This window comes from Diabrotica undecimpunctata, unplaced genomic scaffold (genome assembly GCF_040954645.1).
Source record: "Diabrotica undecimpunctata isolate CICGRU unplaced genomic scaffold, icDiaUnde3 ctg00002215.1, whole genome shotgun sequence".
NCBI lineage: Eukaryota > Metazoa > Arthropoda > Insecta > Coleoptera > Chrysomelidae > Diabrotica > Diabrotica undecimpunctata.
Window position 1 is genome coordinate 5,653 of NW_027313338.1, and position 14,534 is coordinate 20,186.

The 14,534-nt window shown below is 33.3% G+C and overlaps 1 long non-coding RNA gene across 1 annotated transcript; it reads left to right on the forward strand.

Moving 5' to 3' along the window:
• The first annotated feature begins 4,602 nt into the window (after nt 1–4,602).
• LOC140431894 (uncharacterized) lies at nt 4,603–10,785 on the forward strand. The gene is made up of 2 exons (XR_011949737.1): nt 4,603–4,658; nt 10,577–10,785. It is a non-coding gene; the product is annotated as an uncharacterized lncRNA (long non-coding RNA).
• Nucleotides 10,786–14,534: the final 3,749 nt, after the last annotated feature.

Genomic DNA, 14,534 nt, shown 5'->3' on the forward strand with positions numbered 1-14,534 from the left:
GCTCGTGCCACTCCTAGCGGAGATTGGAAATCATCATGGCCACTGCGACTTTGTTAGCAGCACGCCTAAAAAGTTCAATCGAACTACACCCGAACCATTCACGTAGATTACGAAGCCACGATATTTTTCTTCTTCCCACACTTCTTTTGCCCTTAATTTTGCCCTGCATGATATTTCTTAAAAGTTCGTACTTTTCACCTCTCACAATGTGCCCCAAGTATTCCATCTTTCTAGTTTTTATCTCATTTAGAATTTCGCATCTTTTGTCTAAAGTTTGGAGTACTTGCGTGTTAGTGACGCGGTCCATCCATGATATTCTGAGAATGCGCCTATAGCACCACATCTCGAAAGCTTCGATGTTTTTTGTGGTCAACTGTTTTAGTGTCCAAGCCTCTACTCCATACAACAGGGTAGAAAAGACATAACACCGCAGCATTCGTATTCGTAACTTTATATTGATATCACGATTGCAAAAGAGTTTGCGCATTCTATTAAAGACTGATCTAGCGATTTCTATTCTACATCTAATCTCTTTTGTTTGATCAGTATCGTCTGTGATCCAAGCACCTAGATATTTATAACAGGACACACGCTCAATCGTTGTATTGTCTATTACAAGATTAGCTCTGATGTTCTTTGATTTCGTGATTACCATAAATTTAGTTTTTTTCAAATTAATTTTCAAGCCGTAACTGTTACAGTATATATTGAGACTTTGAACGAGATGTTGTAGTTCTACTAGCGTTCCCGTTAGGAGAACCGTATCGTCAGCATACCTTATATTGTTGATCGTCTCACCATTTTATTATCAGACCAAGATCTTCTTCCTTGTTCACAAATAGCTTCACTATACAGATTAAATAAAAGTGGCGACAAGATGCATCCCTGCCGGACTCCTCGACGGATTTGAATTTCTTCTGTTAGCCTACCCTCAACCTTCACATTTGCTGTTTGATTCCAATATAGGTTGCATATAATTCGAATATCTCGGCTGTCTATATTTTTCTTTATTAGAATTTGTCTTAGTGGTTCATGTTGTACTTTGTCAAAGGCCTTTTCGAAATCAGGTGGTACATAAGGGTACATAAAGGTACATAAAGCAGGTGTAAATTTCTTGGTTCATGTCTAAGCATCTCTGTGAGAGAACGTTCATTGCAAACAGAACTCGTAGATAGACATAAATACCTGGGACATGAAATTATGATTGGCAGGGATAACCAGACTCATGAACTGAAGAGAAGAATCGGCCTTGGGTGGGCAGTATTTGGAAAACCGAGAGAAACTTTTAAAAGTGAGCTGCCCACATGCCTTAAAGAGAAAGGTATTTGATCAGTGCGTCCTCCCAGTCTTGACGTACGGAGCAGAAACACTTACCCTAACAAAAGCAGCAGCTACCAAACTGAGAGTCACGCAGAGAAGAATGGAGCGGTCCATGTTAGGAATAACTCTGCGAGACAGAATAACCAACGAAGACATCAGGAGAAGAACCGGAGTGACTGACATCATCGAGAAGATAGCCAGACTAAAATGGAGATGGGCAGGACACATAGCCAGAATGACAGATGGGCGATGGACAAAGAGGTTATTGGAATGGAGGCCAAGGGAAGACAAGAGAAGCGTCGGTCGACCACCTACAAGATGGACTGACGATTTAAGAAGACTCAATAAAAACTGGATGAGAGCGGCGCAAGAGGGGGTTGAGTAGACGGGGTTGGAAACATGAGGAAGAGGCCTATGTTCAGCAGTTGACTCTTGAGACTGGATGATGATGATTTATTGTGATATTGTGATTATTGTACTAGTATTACTATTTACTTCAACTTTCAACTTTGGAGGGATTTCCAAAATTAATTTTTTGAAGTTGAACTTATATGCAAGGAAAGAAGAAAAAATCAATGTTTATAATAATTTCTAAATATTTTAATCTATTTTAGGATAAGTCAGTTAATACTACTGTAGGTATAACCTAACTATTTTTGCCAAAATTCGAATGCCACCTCTCACATCCACCTCAAAACAAATCCGCCCTGGTCTATTATTTATGTCTTTGTGGAGAAATCGTGTCCCGCCTCGTGAATTATTAGTACGTTCAAGCATAATTATCAATACACGTATTAATACAGCATTAACTGAAGAAAAAAATTAAGGATATACTACGCTATAAAAAACAGAACAATACACTCATCAGTAAAGCTCGGATTATAGGCAAAATGCCTTTTTTGCCTATTATAATTTTTTTTTTGCACTTTTTGCCTTTTTTTCGTAAATTCCGCCTATTTGTGCATTTTTTAAAATTTCATGGTACTACCCATAATATTATTCTATTACTAAACCATTCTATAATAAAATTTTGGGTCAGTAATAAAATATCAATGGTTTGTTTATATAACAGATTTCTAGGAAAATGTGCCTGATCGAGACTTAAGGGTTAACTATTTGGAAATCCCTAAGCTTTATTAATTTATTATCACTATCAGTTGTACAGTCGGTTACTGTATCAGAGTTTAGTCACAAATTGCTATATCCTAGTTTTGTTTTGTTGCGTATACCGAAAAGCAAAGAACACGTTTTAAAACGTTTTAGACATTTGTGTGAAAAGATGACATCTAAATTAAGGCTATGGATCGCACCTTATTCGGAACTTTCTCTAGAAGGAGATGGAGCATTTTATAAACCATGCGGCAAATCGGTAAGTTTTATTTTTTCTCTTTTTTTCTCGTCCCACAACATAACTAAATTCTAAAGCGGTTTTAGAATTCTAATTATTTTTTTTTTAAATTCTCAGATTTCAAGTAGAAAAAAGTACTTTATTGGCCAGCATTGTGGAACCCCACTTTATAAACGTAATTTGGAAAAATTAATTTCCTCTAAGTTAGCCCAAATATCTCTGCGGGATAGTTTAAGCAGTTTAAATAAAAAGGAGGAAGACGCATTTAAATTTGATTTATGCATTTCTCTATATATGGTTAATAACACTAGTTTTAAATGCTTTTTCGAAAAATATCTTAATAAATCCTTACCGGACGAGAGTACATTGAGAAAACATACTGTGGAAAAATGTTATGTGAAATGTATTTCAAAAATTAAGCGAGAGTTAGAGGGCAATTTTTTGTATATTATCGTGGATGAAACGACAGATGTATGCGGCAGGTATATAGCTAATTTAATGATTGGAATTTTGAACGAAAACTTTGCGAGAAAACCTTATTTAGTTGCCGTTAAAGAATTGGAAAAAACAAACAATTTAACAATAAGTCGATTTATACAAGATAGTTTAACAAACCTCTTTTTACCCAACGCTATACCAGTGAATAAAATAGTTTTTTTTGCTTTTAGATGCTGCGGCATATATTATGTTAAAATCTGCTGTTAATTTAAAGATTTTTTATCCTAATTTAATTCATTGCACTTGTATAGCCCACGGGGTAAATAGAATTGATGAAGAAATAAGAAATCTGTTTCTGCTGGTAAATAATTTTATAAATTTTATGAAAAAAGTTTTTGTAAAGGTTCCGTTGAGGGTGCAAATACATAAAGAAAGACTTTCCGGTGTCCCTTTGCCACCCTAAACCAGTAATTACAAGGTGGGGAACCTGGCTCGAAGCAGTTTTTTTACTTTGAACAGTGCAATGAAATAGAATTAGTTATGTCAGAATTTGATGATGCTATTTCCGAAGTCATTCGAGAAGCAAAAAAAAAATATTAAAAAATTATAAACTCGCTTATATCACTGACAATTATAAATTAATAGTTACCACAATTACCTTAGTAGAAAAACAAGAGATAAATTTATGTGAGTCAGTAAAATTAATAGATAATTTAAAGACGAAAATTAAATCGGCACCTGAAAGTAACGGTTAATTAATTTTTAAAAAAAATTAAATATGTTTTCGACAAGAATGAAGGTTTTTTGTTTTTATCTAATGTTGCTAAAGTTTTGAATGGGACATTTTCCGAGGAATTTCAAATTATGCCAGATTTATTATCCGCTCTGAAATATGCTCCAATTACATCTGTCGATGTCGAACGTTCGTTGTCAATGTACAAATTAATTTTAAGTGATCGGAGACATAGTTTTAAGACCGAAAATATTGAAAAACATTTAGTTGTTTGTATTAATTATAAAATTTTAAGTGGTTACAAAGTTTAATTATTAATTTAGAGTTATTTATTTACTAGTTTATTTATACTAATGTTATGATTATGATGTGTAGATATACCTGCCTTAAGTTAATATTACGTTAATTCACTTTGTACAATAAATAATAAGTTATATTCCTTTATTGCCTATATTTTGCTTAAATGTTAATATTCCTGCCTTTTTTAATAAAAATCTTTGCCTATATAGGCGCCTTTTTCTTCAATTTTTGTTGCCTATAAATCCGAGCTTTACTCATCACAAGTAATCATTGACATACGAAATCTCAACTCAGCGGATTTAGGAAGCTATCACAATGTAATAAATCAGAATTAATATAAAATACAAACTCGAGAAATCCGAGACTGTAGCGACATAAAGCAAATAAGAGAAATTAATAACATTAAAGAAATTTAACATATCAGTACACAATTGACATAAAATATAGATATCTCTTCTGTTTTAGATATCATAAAATGTATCATTGACGACATCTTTAAATTTTTCAACTCTATACCAGGTAAGAATATTATTAATTTTTTTTTAAGAAAAGCAGATAAATATTTACTTAAGTTGACTTAAGACTTAAGATTTAACTTCACTGTGTTTTGAAGCTGTTTTATTGTAGGTCTTGGGATTTTCCAAATACATGTTTAAAACTAAGCCCAGATTTTGGAATGAAATTTCTATTTAACAGTTTAACTTTCAGCTTTTTACATTTCGGTATTTTAGAAAACTTTTTCACATTTCGGTGATTTGAAAAACTTTGCAGAACTGCTGTTAGATAGATCGAATAGCTTAACAGGAGGGCAAGGGTTTTTAAGCCCAAAGAAAAGAAGATGGTTTGAAAAAGAAAGTAACCTGTCCCGGTAAAAAAGAAATATTTTTTTCACAATTAAACTTTGATTGATCTATGGAGGAGTATCACCGAGCCGCAAGCCCTTATGCCCTCTTGCCGTACTGCTCCACCATAGGCCGATCAGATACCAGCATATTCTAGACTAAGCCGCAGATTCATTTAAAATTTTAAACTGTTGCGTTAGCCTTTTTGTTTTCTGTACACTGGGGATTGAACTGACATCTCTCGCATTGAAGCGAAGGAGAAGCCAGCTGCCCAGCCCGCTTGGCTATCCGATCGACCCTAACCTAACCTAACCTAACCTAACCTAACCTAATGCTTATTTACCAACTGAAAACCCTTCTTGTTCCGCATCACAACCTAATAGAAAACACCGGGCAGAAACAAAAAAAAGAAGGCAACTAGTCAAAAATATATTGGATAATAAGTGAGTACTTACAAGGACAGAAAAAATGTTTATTGGTTTAATTTATTACATTTAAGTGTATCGCCAGCAGTAGTATACAAAGATAACCTAGTAAACATGGAAATTGAAGGTAACAACCAAGAAAATAGTTACTCTTGTCTTTGACGTTTAATTGGCACTCAGACTGGTTCAACTGAAGATAAAGAAAAAATTGGACAACTTGAGGAAGAAAATAAACAATTGCAAATTATGCTGGAAAAGATAAAGTTCGAGGCAGATGCTATAGAAAAAATTTTTACTTAAGGTCAGTTGAGAAAATTAAAAAGGGCAAAGCAAATTCAATATTCTATTGAAGATGTGGCTTCAGCACTTTCCCTGTATGCAGAAGGACCACGATGTTATCATTTATTACGTAAACGAGGGTACCCTCTGCCTGGAATTCGTACCTTAACAAGATGCAGCCTATCTTATTTGATTATGATCGGTCAATGACAAAAGAATTATTTGAAATAATCAAAAGTTTTAAGGAGAACATTTACCATCCGGTTTATGCTATAAACTCAGATTTGGGTGTCAGTAATCGAGGTTTGTGGAAACGATTGGATATTTATGAAAGTAAGCCCTGGTTTGAAAATCCAACATCTGGAAAACAAATTTATCTATTCGTAGATGCACCACATATGACAAAGTTATTTAGAAATAATTTTTTAAACTCTGGTTATGTTTTAAATGGAAAATTGACAAAGTCAGATCGATAGTCGATTTGCTCAAGTATACAAAACACGGTGATTTGAATAATGTTCACAAAATCAGTGAAATCATTTTTAACAGTGAAAGGACCTCCACGCCAAAAAGTTAAATTGGCAACAAAATTGTTTTTACACACTGTTTCTAGGGCACTAACTAGATTGGGGTCTTTGGGGGAAAATTCGAGAATAACATCAATTGGCTAGAATGTGCTGAAATGATAAAACAAATTAATGACTGGTTTGATATATTCAAAAGTTCAACAAAAAGATACAAGACATCATACTAAAGCGTACGGAACATTTTTAAATGAGCTAAATATTATTCTAGATAAAATGGAAAATCTTGTGAAAAATATTCGTACCTACATCCACTTCAAAGTCTTTACTGCCCTTTCAAATGGTATTGCTGTTAGCATTAAATCTTTGCAACTACTTTCTAAGTGATTAGAGTATTTAACATCGTCCCAATTGGGGTACGGCGATTTGTTTTAAGAATTATTCTCATTCTACGGTTCTGTAATTTTTGTAGCATGTTTTGATGAGTAATAGTCAAAATGAAGTTGAATTGTTTTATATACTGTTATTTTTGACTCCATTGACAACTTTTGAGATATTCTACCCAGAAAATAAAGTTTTTTTGATATTTTTTTTTATGAACGTACTCGAAATGACTCTCAAAATTCAGAATATTGTCAAGTTGGAATCCCAAATATTTAACTGTTGTGAGAATTTCAATTTTTTCATTATTATTTGAATTTATGATTTCAGAATCAAGCAAGCTATATTTATGCTTGGTTGTGAGAATCATTGCCTTTGTTTTTTTTTACATTTAACTTCAGTTTATTCATTTGTAAATAGTAGTTATTAACCATATCTAAAATGGTGTTCATTTTTTAAATAGCTACATCACTACAACAGATTAGAGTATCATCGACAAAAAGATTAATAAACTCACAAATTACAAAAATATCGATATCGTTAATATACAGAATAAATAAAAGGGGACCTGATACACTACCTTGAGAAATTCCTGTATTACTATCCATTTCAGATGACAATAAAATTGGTCTTTAAATCGAACTTTCTGTTTGCGATCTTGTAAATAATTTTCTAACCACGCAATTACTGTACCTCCTATACCATACTGTTTAAGTTTAGAAATCATTATTGTCCTGTCAATGGTGTCAAAAGCTCTTTTTAAATCAAGAAATACACCGACTACGTACTTATTTTTATCTAAATTACTCTTTATGTGACATAATGTAACTTGTAACGCTGATTCACAAGAGAATTGTTTTCGTAAACCTGATTGATTATTAATTAAAATTTTATTTTTTGTTACATGTTCTAATAATTATTCATAAGTAACAATTTTTAATATTTTCTCTATAGGAGGTAAAGTATTATTCGGTCGGAATTCTTCAGCTTTGATAGTGTTGGGTATTTTTTGAATAGGGGTGATAGTACTTATTTTTAATACATCAGAAATTCTACCCGCAGTAAGAGATGAATTAATTAAATTTAACATAACGTGCCCAAGGGTTTCAAAAACTACCTTTACCATTCTGCAATTAACCGTTTCATGTAGTGAGAATTTATTATCTAAATTGCCTAAATTTATTATCTAAATTTTATTATCTAAATTTTTCGCAAATCCTGCATAGAGAGCTCTTCAATTTTTTCAAAATTTAAATATAGATTACTATTTACATTACACCATGTTTCAGAATTATCAATACTTTGAACAATACTTTTAATATTTTCAACAAAATACTCATTAAAATTGCTAGCTATTTTTACACTGTTTGTTAACAGTTTTAAGCCAGTAATAGTTTCAAATATTACAGTCTGACATTTCTCGACTATTCCTGATTTCCAAAATAGGTGTATTCCTGATTTTGTATAATTCGGTTCATCCATTAAGGAGAAAATTAGGCGTTTACAGACTTTTGGTCTACTTAATTAAATGTATACAGTGGTACCTCCATATACGAGCGCCCTAATATACGCATGTTTTGAGATACGAGCTGCGGAGCGAGCGATATTTTGCTTTGAGATAAGAGCAAGATTTGAGATACGAGGAATAGGTTTTCATTCAAATTCATACCTCATAATTTGACTACTTCTAATTTGCTTTGTAAATAAAAGGTAGTTTTACTGGTAGTAGATCTTTACGGCCTCGCCATAAAGATAATTTTACGTCTCTGTAAGTGACTATTTTGACTGACAAATTAAATGGTCATTTTAAGTTAAATCCGACAAAAATTCGGATTCTAATACTAACCATATTGCACTCCCGATGTCGCTGTAATTTACACTGTGTAAATTTTTATTATAGACCTCAGTCTGTCTGCTTTGCTTGTTTCCCTCATTTTCGAAGTATTGTTGATAAGTTGGGTTTGCGTTTTGTGCTTTTTGTACATTACAATATTACATTTATTTTTACAACCATGGGTTCGAAGAAGAAGATAATTTCTATTAAACTAAAACGTTAAATCATTGAAAAACATGAGCAAGGTGTACGAGTAACTGACTTGGCGAGAATGTACGGGTATACCACATCAATGATATGTACTGTATTTAAACGAAAGGAGGTGATAAATGGTATAATGTCAGCTAAGGGTGTTACAATAATTTCTAAGCTTCGGACTTCTCTCCATGAAATGATGGAGAAACTACTAATGGTGTAGGTGACAGAAAAGCAGTTTCAAGGAGTAACATTAACACAAAGCATCATATATGTGAGAAGGCACGAGCGATTTACGAAGATTTGCTGAAGCAGATATCACACACTTCCAAAAATGATGAATCGGAAGACTCGTTTAAAGCCAGTCGGTGCTGGTTTGACAACTTAAGAAAAAGGACTGGCATTTACTCCGTCGCCAGGCATGGTGAGGCAGTAAGTTCGGATGTAAAATCAGCTGAGGTTTACATCAAAACGTTTTCCGAACTGATAGAAGCCAAAGGATACATCCCCCAGCAAGTCTTCAACTGTGACGACACAGGGCTTTTCTGGAAAATATGCCGAATAGGACTTACATAACGTCAGAGAAGAAGTCGATGCCAGGTCACAAACCTATGAAAGATAGGTTAACTCTATTATTTTGCGCCAATGCACTCTTCTAGTGTACCATTTAGAAAATCCCAGAGCCTTTAAGTCACATATAATTTTAAAAGAAAAACTGCCAGTTATGTGGAGGGCAAATCCAAAGGCGTGGGTCACCAGGAAATTATTTGTGGAGTGGATGAACCTGATGTTTGCCCCTTCTGTTAAAAAATATCTTCTTGTCCTCGATAATGCTCCTTCTTACCCACCAAAGATTCTCTACCTACCAGCCAAAACCACTTCTATCTTGCAGCCCATGGATCAGCAAGTAATTTCTAATTTTAAGAAGTTTTAGACCGTTTTAGTTTAGACCGTTAACGGTCTAACTCAGTCTGTCGTATCCATATTTAAAGATGTTTCCAATATTAATATAGCTATATACAATACTATAAATAGCAAACAACTTTTTTCTAAAATTAAAGACCCAGTACCAACCTTATATAGGAGTAGTGTGGTATATGAAATACCGTGTCTAGGATGTGAAAAAGCTACATTGGCCATACATCGCAGTGGCTAAAACAACGTATCACACAGCATAAAAGTGATTGCCGCTTAGAAAAAAATTCTTGCGCAGTTGTCGAGCACTACAAAAACACCGGTCATCTGTTAGACTACAACAATGCTCGTATTTTGGCACAGACTGAAAATTACAAAAGTAGGTTATTTTTGGAGATGTACCACATTAACAAAAATAAACAAACTTTAAATTATAAAACAGACAAGGGGCAATTAAGCAACATATATTGCAATATATTAAACAAAATTTAAAACTACACTCACCTTAATGATTAATCATACTAACTAGCCTTAATGATTAATTAAAGAAATACTATTCCTCTAATGTTTTCTTACATTGTTATTTTTTGCATTTTGAAATAATTTTTACTTGTTCCATCTTATTTATTGTTAACGAACGTGCTCAAAGATATTTTAAATTTTAACATGCATTTTATTAAATGTACAGTTTCATCAGTAATAATGTTATTTTAATATTCAATTTTATTTATGTGTATAATCTTTTAATTTCTGTAAGTATTGTAAATCTAAGTGTACGTCAGTGTTTTGAAATGTTTGTTTTTTACAGTTACTCCCGATGAAGCTATTAAATAAATGGCGAAATATTGAGCTTTAGAAAAAACAAAGATTTTTATTTAATATAGACCACATACCCGATACTTCCAACATATTTATAAATTGTTTTTTGGTCGAAATAATCACGTTAAATATATATATATATATATATATATATATATATATATATATATATATATATATATATATATATATATATTTAATAACTACTTAAATATGTTTTCAGCTACAATCTCCAACACGATTATCCAAATAGCTAAAGAATATCAACCAGTTGTCACCAACGTTATTACTAATATTATTAAAGGAGTTCTCGACGGTAGCATTAAACTTGGTCCAAGTATTAAAATACCTTTCCTTGGATAAACAGTATTGATAAATTTGTATGTAGGCTTTACTATATTGATAAATTAAAAATATATAACTTTAAAATTTGTTTATTTTTTTTTTGTTGATATATGTTTTAAACATAGAAATATAATACAAATAGACCACTGGAAGTGGGAAGATTTTGGAGACATTAGTTGGAATTTTCGATTTGCGTAACTCACATGTCAGGGGCAAGAAGGCCTAAAGTGCGAACTGAATAATAATAATAATATATGCCTATTGTCTCAGAAGAACGATAGGAGTAAAAAGAACTGATAGAATCAGAAATGAAGAAATAAGAGAAAGACTCAAAATCAAACCGATACTCGAGTCGAAAAAATTGGCATGGTTCGGACATCTAACCCGGATGGACAATAATAGACAAGTAAAAAGAGTCCCAGAGTGTGGGACACCAAACCAATAGGGAAGAACAGAAGAGGAAGACCCATTAAAGAATGGAACAGTGACATCTCGCAGATACTGCAGAGTAAGGGTAAGACTTGGCAGGAAGCAACACAGATGGCATCCAATAGGAAGGAATGGAGAAAGTTCGTTAAGAGCTAGGACACCTCAGAAGACTGTCAAATATTGTAATTTAATGAATTGTATTGTAAACGGCCCAACACCGAAAGGTACAAATGGGTTCTACTGATTAAGTAAGTAAGTATATGCCTATTGTATTCTCCCCTTAATCCTGTGATTTTACTCCCAGTCATACGGATGCGGGTTCTGCATTTAATCCCAAAAGTAATAATGTCTTGGACAAAACTAAAGTGCTCGAAGAGACTTTTTAAAAATCCCTTGTTAGTATTAAAAGCGAAATAGAAAAATTAAGACATAAATGGAATTCCTAAGAGAAAAGGATGTAATACAATTATCAGAATTACTTGCTAAACAAATGGTACAAATTCAGATTAAAATAAGACAGAAGTAATTTTTTGCATGATTATCTCTGATGAATATATGCCAAAAACATATCACTCTTATTGTCATGAAGAACAGGTATTTTCATACAAAAGAATTTTTAAATGAGGCTATCGTATTAAAATTCTCAAGCAATTAATCTACAACTCAACTCGACTTATATGACAAGCAGGTCATAACAGATTAACAGATCCCGTTACTAACAAAAAGTTACTCTAGGTAAATGGCTTAACTAACAATAAAATCAAGCTGATGAGTGAAATTCATATCATCAAAATAGCCAAATGTAACAGAATATCCAATAACAACTTATTCTCGAAAATTAAAGATCAGACACCACTTCTAAATCAGAGTAATCTCATTTACCAACTTTCTTGTCTCGAATGTGATGGGCAGTATATAGGACAAACGTCGCAGTGGTAAAAGCAAAGAATAACGCAACACAAAGGTGATTGTAAAACAACAAATATTCTTGTGCAGTAGCACACCATTCCAACACAATAGGTCACACATTTAATTATTCAGATGTCAAAATCTTCGAGATAGAAAACAACTACTTCAAAAAAGAGAAACTGATCTAAATCAGTGCCGCTTTATTCGTCGTAAAATATGTGTCGTTTTAACATAATTTGCTTTATAAAATAAAACACAACATTTCGTATCTTTCTTCTTCCTAGGGTGCCTGTCCGTTTCGAACGTTGGCGATCATTCTGGCTATGATGACTTCGTTGGTTGCTATACGGAATAGCTGTGTTAAGGTCTTTCTATACCATGCTCTTAAGTTAGCAAGCCAGCATATTCTTCTTCGTCCTTGGGCAATTTTTCCTTTAATTTTGCTGTGCAAATTCATTGGAATAGCTCATATCTACCTTGATTTCTCATTACATTACTGTACTTTACCTTGATTTCTCATTACAAGTACTGCAGCTTACGGTCGTTCACGATGTTGACCAAATCAGCGGTTGTGTTCATCCTCCGCAGTACTTCTTCATTGGTGACTTTGTCTGTCCATGGTATCTTCAGGATCATTCTGCATAACCATTGCTCAAAAGCCCAAAGTTTTGATAGAGTTTCTGCCTTTAATGTCCACTTTTCTACTCTGTACAAAAGCACTGAGTATACGTAATATTTAAGGAGCCTTATTTTTGTTTTTAGGATGAGGTCATGGCGCTTGAACACAGAGCTCATAGTCAAGAATGGCAATTTTTGCCTTTGCGATGCGACATTTATTCTTTTGAATATTGTCCCATTATTGATTGATTATAGTTCCCAAGTAGTTGTACTGTGAGACACGTTCAATTCTCCTTTGTTTTACATACAGAGTTGCTCCAGTTATGTTTTCCTTGCTGATGATCATTAGCTTGGTTTTGCTGATTTTTATATCCACTCCATATATTAGTGGTTTATCACCACTCCAGTGGTGAAATTATGCACCCATGTCTCACCCCCCTTACGATTTTGACCTAATATATCAATAGTTTTTATCTACTCGAAGTATTTCTGATCGATTCCAATACAGGTTAGCTATTATTTTTAGGTTTTTTCCGTCAATCCCTGTCCTCTTCAGCACTTCCATCATTTGTTCATGCCTGACTCTATCGAAAGCCTTCTTGTAGTCAATTAAGCATGCAAAAACATTACAGCTGATATCTCTATATTTCTGAAATAATACCTGCACTCTAAATAAAGCTTCTGTCTTGCCAACGGCGTTCACAAATCCAAACTGATTGGGTGCCATTTGTTCCTCGCATTTCCAGTAAATTATTTTGTAGATGACTTTTAAAAACAGCGTAAACATTAATTTATTTATACTTACAAATTAACCTCAACCGAAAACGTGTGTTTAAGTAAACTGATGTGAAGATAGCCCACGGATAGCACGGTTTTAGTTACGTCAATCCAAGCGGTCTAGGCTTTCTGGAGTTTTAGTTGGACATACAAAATTTCTTTTTTTATATTTAGATATAGATTCCAAAAGCAGAAGACAAAAAAGTTACACCCTATGTAAAATGAGAATTAGATGTAAAAACCGTGAATCCTAGCTTGCATCAAGGAGGAGCTCTAAACTGAGTAGGGGCTTTTCAGTACTTCATGTAGTTATGTGGAGATGTGGTTCTACCGTCGAATGCTGAAGATAAGTTGGGTTGAAAGAGTCACAAACTTTGAAGTAATGCGAAGGATAGGAAAATACCCAGAAATTTTGTCAACGATCAAACAAAGAAAACTCAAATATTTGGGTCACCTGATAAGAGGACATAAATACGCATTACTTTAAAATATAATGCAAGGAAAAATAGAAGGAAAACGGAATCCAGGCCGTAGAAGAATGTCATGGTTGCGTATTTTGAGAGAGTGGTTTGGCTGTACCCCTAATAAACTCTTTAGGTTAGGTATAAACAAGGTCAGGATAGCCTTGATGATTTCCAACCTCCAAAAGGAGTGGCACAAGAAGAAGAAGAAGTACTTCATGGAAGATGGACTGGACGGGTAAGTCCTTACTGTTTAAATCCTAATTGCTGTTAGTTAGGTATCGTCATGGTTGTTCCACAATATTTTAGCAGTTCATTTAGTATCCTATATTTTCTTAAAAATTTATTTTCTGTTTTTCTTTATTTACCGACTCTTAGGCTATTCCAGTGTTATTAAACTTCTTGCGCGGGTTTATTAACTTTTTTTATTTTTGGCTATTTCTGTTACTTCTTGTTCTAACGTCATTTTTTGTTCTTATGTGTGCAGTTTTTTTAGATAGTCAATCCATTTACTGTTTTCTATGTGTTTTTGGTACATAAGTTCCTTTATCTCCGTTCTTTATTCTCTCATAAACCACCATGTTATCTTTTGTATACCATAAAAATTATGATTTATTTCTTTTAAAAAACTTTCAATTCTTA